Source organism: Arvicanthis niloticus, chromosome 14, assembly GCF_011762505.2.
Source record: "Arvicanthis niloticus isolate mArvNil1 chromosome 14, mArvNil1.pat.X, whole genome shotgun sequence".
Taxonomy (NCBI): domain Eukaryota; kingdom Metazoa; phylum Chordata; class Mammalia; order Rodentia; family Muridae; genus Arvicanthis; species Arvicanthis niloticus.
The window spans coordinates 67,345,080-67,352,697 of record NC_047671.1 but is presented as its reverse complement, the minus strand read 5'-3'; the positions used below and the strand labels follow the sequence as shown (position 1 = coordinate 67,352,697).

The 7,618-nt window shown below is 36.5% G+C and overlaps 1 pseudogene; it reads left to right on the top strand.

The window, feature by feature from the left end:
* The first annotated feature begins 900 nt into the window (after positions 1 to 900).
* On the top strand, positions 901 to 3,352 carry LOC117720176 (nucleolin-like; annotated as a pseudogene).
* The last annotated feature ends 4,266 nt before the right edge of the window (positions 3,353 to 7,618 follow it).

Genomic DNA, 7,618 nt, shown 5'->3' with positions numbered 1-7,618 from the left:
GAGATGAACCACAGGACACAGAATTGAAAAGAACAATCATAAATTTTATCAAAGAATTCAACAATTTGAAAGAAAATGGGAACAAACACTGTATTGAATTTTAAGATAACAACTAATGCCTGAGTGATGCCCAAGAAAATGAAATAATAGAATAGTTAAAAATATTTCTAAAAAGTAAAAGAAGTATGTGAGGTATCACTATTCCAAATTTCAGCTTGTACTTCAAAGCTACTGTAATAAAAACAGCATGGAATACAAGAAAATCAGAATGAATGAAATCAAATGGAATACTCATACTCAACACACTGCACTCAACTACAAATGGATCAAAGACTCAGCATAAAACCTGATACACTGATGCTTATAAGAAAGAAAGAAGACAAAAGCCTTGAACTCATCATTACAGGAAAAACAAATCCGAACAAAACACTTTTATCACAGGCACAAGATCAAAAATTTAATAAGTGGGAACTCATGGAACCAACAAGCTTATTTAGAAAAAGTAACAACTTAAAGAATGGGAAAATGTCTTACCAACTACTCATTAATGAAATGCTAATATCTAATATATATAAAGAACACAAGAAGCTAGATATCAACCTTCATTCTACCACAGACACACTAGTTCAAATGTGTACATTTCTGCTCAGTTTATGACAGCCAGAAACTGGAAAAAAGTTAGGTATCCCTCAACAGAGAATGGATAAAGAAAATGTGGCATATTGGCACAATGGTGTATTACTCATCTATTAAAAATGATGACACTAGCTGTAGCTGGCAGACATTTATACGTGCTCCAGAGTCTTCAATACCTGCTGCTGCAGTTGGCTTCTCATGGGTTCTGCTAAGCTCTTCTGAGCTGCTCACTCTCCACTCACATGGTCGCCATAATCCACCATCATGGTGAAACTCTTAAAGGCTGTCAAAACCCACAATGTGTCCAAGAAAATGGCTCCTCCCCAAAGGAAGTGGAAGAAGATAGTGAAGATGAAGAAATGTCAGATGAAGATGACAGCATTGGGGAAGAGGAGGTTGTCATCCCTCAGAAAAAAAGGCAAAAAGGCTACTACAACTCCAGCAAAGAAGGTGGTTGTTTCACAAACAAAAAAGGCTACAGTTCACACACCACCTAAGAAAGCAGCTGTTAACCCAGGCAAAAAGGAAGCACCCATACCAGCTAAGAAAGCGGTTACACCAGCCAAAGCAGTTCCAACACCTGGTAAGAAGGGAGTCTCACAAGCAAAAGCATTGGTACCAACTCCTGGTAAAGAAGGGGGCTGTCACTCAGCCAAAAGGGCTAAAAATGGTAAGAATACCAACAAGGAAGACAGTAATGAGGAAGAAAAAGAGGATGAAGATGACAGCAATGAGGATGAAGAGGATGAGGAAGAAGATGAACTTGAGCCACTGGTAGTAAAATGAGTGAAGACAGCAAAAGCAGCTCCTGCTGCTCCTGCCTCAGAGAATGAGGATGAGTAAAATGAAGAAAAAGCAGAAGAAGAAGAAGAAGAAGAAGAAGAAGAAGAAGAAGAAGAAGAGGAAGAGGAAGAGGAAGAGGAAGAGGAAGAGGAAGAGGAAGAGGAAGAGGAAGAGGAAGAGGAAGAGGAAGAGGAGAAGAGGAAGAGGAAGAGGAAGAAGAGGAGGAGGAAGAGGAGGAGGAGGAGGAGAGGAGGAGGAGGAGTAGAAGGAAGAAGGAAGAAGGAAGAAGGAGAAGGGGAAGAGGAAGAGGAAGAGGAAGAGGGGAAGAGGAAGAGGGGAAGAGGAAGAGGAAGAAGAAGAAGAGTAGGAGGAGGAGGAGGAGGAGGAGAAAGAAGAAGGAAGAAGGAAGAAGGAAGGAGAAGGAGGAGGAGGAGGAGGAGGAGGAGGAGGAGGAGGAGGAGGAGGAGGAGGAGAAGGAGAAGGAGAAGGAGAAGGAGAAGGAGAAGGAGAAGGAGAAGGAGAAGAAGAAGAAGAAGAAGAAGAAGAAGAAGAAGAAGAAGAAGAAGAAGAAGAAGAAGAAGAAGAAGAAGAAGAAGAAGAAGAAGAAGAACCCGTTAAAACAGTACCTGAAAAGTGGAAGAAGGAAATGACCAAACAGAAAGGAAGGCTCTGAAGCCAAGAAATGAAAAGTAGAAGGCTCAGAACTAACTATACCTTTCAGTATATTCATTGGAACCTTAATCCAAACAAGTCTGTTGCTGAATTAAAAGTTGCCATCAGTGACCTTTTTGCTAAAAATTATCTTGCTGTTGTGGATGTCAGAACATGTACAAATAGAAAATTTGTTTATGTGTACTTTGAGTCTGCTGAAGACCTAGGAAAGGCCTTGGAGCTTACTGCTTTATAAGTTCTTGGAAATAAAATTAAACTAGAAAAGCCAAAAGGAAGAAATAATAAGAAAGTTCAAGCTGCAAAAATACTTTTAGCCAAAAACCTTTCTTTCAATATCACTGAGGATGAATTAAAAGAAGTGTTTGAAGGTGTCATGGAGATCACATTAGTCAGCCAGGATGGAAAAAGGAAAGGAATTGCTTATATTGAATTTAAGCTGGAGGCTGATGTGGAGAAAAACTTGGAAGAAAAGCAGGGAGCAAGAATTGATAGACGATCTTTTTCACTCTACTATACTTGAGAGAAAGCACAAAGGCAAGAGAGAACTGGAAAGAACAGCACTTGAATTGGTGAATCAAAGACTTTGGTTTTAAGTAACCTTTCCTACAGTGCAACAGAAGAAACTCTTCAGGAAATATATGAGAAAGCAACTTTTATCAAAGTGCCTCAGAACACACATGACAAATCTAAAGGGTATGCATCTATAGAATTTGCTTCATTTGAAGAGGCTAAAGAAGCTTTAAATTGCTGTAATAAAATGGAAATTGAGAGCAGAACAATCTGGATGGAGTTGCAAGGACCCTGGGGATCACCTAATATGAGAAGTCAGCTATCTAAAACTCTGTCAAAGGTCTGCCTTAGGATATTACTGAAGAGACCTTAAAATAATTACTTGAGAGCTCTGTTTATAGTCACCAATCTGGAAACTGGTTCTTCTAAAGAGTTTGGTTTTGTACAATTTAATAGTGAAGAATATGCCAAAGTTGCCAAGGAGGTCATAGAAGACTAAGAAATTGATGGAAACAAAGTTACCTTGGACTGGGCCAAACCAAAGAGTGAAGGTGGCTTTGGTGGTCCAGGTGAAGGTAGAGGAGGTTTTGGAAGCAGAGATGGTGGCAGAGGAGGAAGAAACAGATTAGGTGGAAGAGGCAGATTTGATGAAAGAAGTCAGGGAGGCTTTGGAGGCAGAGGAAGCTTCCAAAGCCACAGAGGAAGAGGGGGAGACTTCCAGCCACAAGGAAAGAAAATGAAGTTTGAATAGTTCCTTCTATCCAATTCTTTTCCTCTTCATTTTAAAGAAAGTACTCTGGAGTTTTTGCTCTGTTACCTGTTCCATAACAGAGCCTTCTAAGGTTATTTCAAGACAGTAAAGATCCTAAACTCTGAAACAAAAATGACATCATACAAGTTTCAGGCAAATTGATGGAACTAGAAAAAAAAAGTCATCCTGAGTGAAGGAACCCAGATTCAGAAAGATAAATATAGTATGTATTCACTTATATCTGGATATTATCAATTAAATTAGTGGTAACCAAGCTATAATCTACAGAACCACAGTGGATAGATAAAAGAAGAAGGGGTTAGCTAGAAACAGAAGAAACCAGCAAAACTAAGATAAAATCTTCTGGGAAGTTCTTTCTGAAAGTTTCTTTCTGGGAAAGAAAGAAACTATGTTTCAGATACAGCCAAGGTTGTACAGATGCTACAGCTGGACATGGTATTCTGTAAGAATCATCCAGATAGTACTGGTTTTGAAGGCATAAAGCAGTAATGGGGAGCAGCTGAGGTTTGGAATTGTGAGAGGCCAGGGGCTATTTGATCCCAGACATTGGAACAAGAAGGTATAAAGTTGACCTTCTTAAGTTTGATGTATTTTATCCTGGGTATTCTATAATTTTTTGACTAATATCTACGTATTAGTGATTACCTATCATGCATGTCATTTTGGGTTTGAGTTACCTCATGCAGGATGATATTTTGTAGTTCCATCCATTTGCCTCCAAAACTCCTGATATCTTTGTTTTTAATAGTTGAATAGTTGTCTATTGTGTAAATAAATCACACTTATTTATCCATTTTTGTTGTGGAACATCTGATCTGTTTTCAGTTTCTAGCTACCACAGATAAGGCTTCTATGAACATAGTAGAGCATGTGACATGGTGAGACATCTTTTGGTTATATGCACAAGTATATCTGGGTCTTAAGTTGCCTTGGATACTCAAAGATGTCAGAGCTGTGGGATTCCTCCTGAGGAAAGCTGCTAATGGAAAGTAAAGCTAGCCCAAAGAAAATAAGTTTGTTGCAGTCAACAAAGATGAAATTAATTGAAGTTATGAAGAACACATTTATATCAGATATGGACATTCTGAATTTTGAGTTTGCCCAGCTGGTTTTTGGTCTTGATTTGGTTCAGTATTTTCTCGCTATGAAATTTTACATGGTATTGTATATCCTGTGATGTTGGAAGTATGTGCCTTCTTTTTGATTTTTTATCTTATAAGTGATTTGAATGTTTGAATATGCTTGGCCTAGGGAGTGACATTATTAGGAAGTTTGGCCTTGTTGGAGTAGGTATTTGTCTTCTTGGAGGAAGTGTCTCACAGTGGAGGTAAGAATTGAGACCCTGCTCCTAGCTTCCCATGAGACAATTAGCTACTGGCTTCCCTTGGATGAAGTGTAGAACTCTCATCTCCTCCATCGTCATGGCTACTTTGATGTTGCCATGCTTCCTGATGTGAAGATAATGGACTGAACTTCAGAACCTGTGAGACAACCCCAATTAAATGTTGTCATTTTGATGATTTGCCTTGGTAACAATGTCTCTCCACAGAAATCGAAACCCTAAGACAGGGGACCCATAGATCTCACTGGGAAGATTATATCAAATTGATTTTATGGGTAGAATGGAACATATGGTTTAAAGGAGAAAAGGGGAAGAAACAGGTAAAATATGGAAGAAGAAATAGTATTGAGATAAAAGATGAAGTGAAAAATGTCTAGAATTGAAGGGAATTTGAAGGCCATTATTAAAACCTAAAGAAGTATAAAATAACAATAAAATTACTACTAAAGGTATTCTGCTATATTCATAGATTCACACATTATTCAAGTATCATCAGAGAAGCTTCCTCCTACAGAAAATGAGAGCAAATATTGATAGTCACAGCCAGATATTGTAGCTATAGATAGATAGATAGATAGATAGATAGATAGATAGATAGATAGACAGACAGACAGACAGATAGAAAGAACAGAGAAAGACAGAGAACTTAGAACATACAGCTCTAAAAAAGGTGTCTCAATCCAATCCCTCTCTCAAAGCTCAGAAAACAAAATAAAAAAGGACACAGAACAAGAAAGAGAGAGCCATGAAGGACGCACATAGAACAAGGACCTGTAATATAACTGAACAAAAATCATATGAGCATACAGAGACTTAGGCAGCAAACACAAGACATATAAGGGTTTGTACCAGGAGTCCTTGAATATACACTGTAACTTTGAGTTTACTATTTTCATGGGACTCCCAAATGTGTGGATGAGTGGGCTCTTTGCCAGCTCTAGAGGCACTTTGAATTTTCTGTTGGCTTAGCTAATCCAACTTCAATATACTTTTTGTTTCATCTTATTATGTCTTACTTTGTTAAGTCTTGTTCATTCTCTTTGGAGTCTATACTTATCTAAGGAGAGAGAAAAAGGAAGTAGATAGAAATAGTATGTAAGTTGAGAAAGAACTAGTAGGAGCAGAGGAAAGTAAAATGTATTCAGATTATGTTTCATGAGAAAAAAATCTATGTTTAATAAAGGAAGCAAAAAAGAATTACCTTGTAAAATTCTTAAACCTTTACTTAAAATTTTGTTTTAATTATAATATAGAAATCAAAAAAGAAAGAAAATTTTAAAAATGGGGTACAAATCTAAACAAAATTCTTAAAAAGAGAAATGGGATCTCAAATGGCCTAGGAACAATTGAAATTTTCAACATCATTACATATTAGGAAAATAATAATCAAAGCTACTTTGTGATTTTATCTTATGCCCTTCACAATGGTTAAGATCAACAAAACAAGTGATAGCTCATGCTAGCAAAGATGTGGTGTAAGCAGGAACATTCATCCATTGCTGCTGGCAGTGCAAACAAGTACATCCAATATAAAAACATTGTGACAGATCCTCAGGAAGATGGCAATCCATGTACTACAAAAAGCACCTATACCATAGAGATACACAAAGATACATCTTTTGGACCATGCTCTTTCTCACTCTTCTCATAATAGCAATAAATTGGAAACAACCTAGATATCCCTCAAGAGAACAATAAATAAGAAAATTGTGGTACATTTAAGGGACTATGCTTTAATGCCCGAGAAGACATTAGAAAACTGAAATGAAGTGAAATTCATAGGCAAATAGTTGGAACCAGAAAAATTATCCTGAATGAAGTATCTGACACAGAATATATATATATATATATATATATATATATATATATATATATATATATGTGTGTGTGTGTGTGTGTGTGTGTGTGTGTGTGTGTGTGTGTATGTGTGTGTGTTTATTATATGTATTTATTAGCCATTAAATAAAAGATAACCAAGCTAAAATCTGTAAAATAACAGTGGTTAGGTATTAAGTAGGGGTCAGAGGGTAGGCAAATCTCTCTAGAATAGGGAAATAAATACATATTTATGGATACATGGGCTGATGGACTGGAGTGAAAGCATTGCATGTGGAGAGAAGGAGAATAGAATGAGGCAAGAAATATGAAGTGAGAAAATTAAAATGAATGGGCATTTAAATGACAGTATGGAACCCTAACACAGTAGACGCATTTGAAAACTAATTAAATGTATAAAGGTGATCTAAGGGTAATCAGGAAATAACAGGGAGACAGCACCAACTGACCATCACTTATCATCAAATGAAGCTTCTAGTACAGAGATAGAGTTACATAATATTGATGCATTGTGCAAAGTGGTCCAGTGGGAATACCCGAACAACTCAGAGTGTTGTCAGTACTGTAGATTACTTCCCAAACTGGCATTAAATAACTGACATCAAAGCTCCATTGGTGAAGACAGCAACTATATAGCATTAAACATGAAGAAGTAGTGCTATTGTCTGCAAAGAGACATCATCTGTACCTTCATTTTCCCAAGTAAGCTTTTGTTTATCTTAATATACTACCTTATAATATTTCATTTTATCAAAGAAAACAAATACATATTTTAAGAATTATAGAAATAACTATAAATTTAAAATAGAGTTGAGTAAGAAGTAAGAAATAATGAAGATTACATGAAATGTCCTTTGAAATGAAAATGGAACAGAAAAGATTAACACATCAATGAGAAAAATCAGCGAAGAGAGAAATAGAAAGAAGAAAGCAGAAGATAGAATGTGAGGATTCAACAATGGAATACATGTTCTAGATCAAATAAGTAAAGAATAAGTAAAATTTAAAAATTATATGCAGAAAATTTGGGACACATTGAAAAAAACACATCTCGTTATAGGTATTGA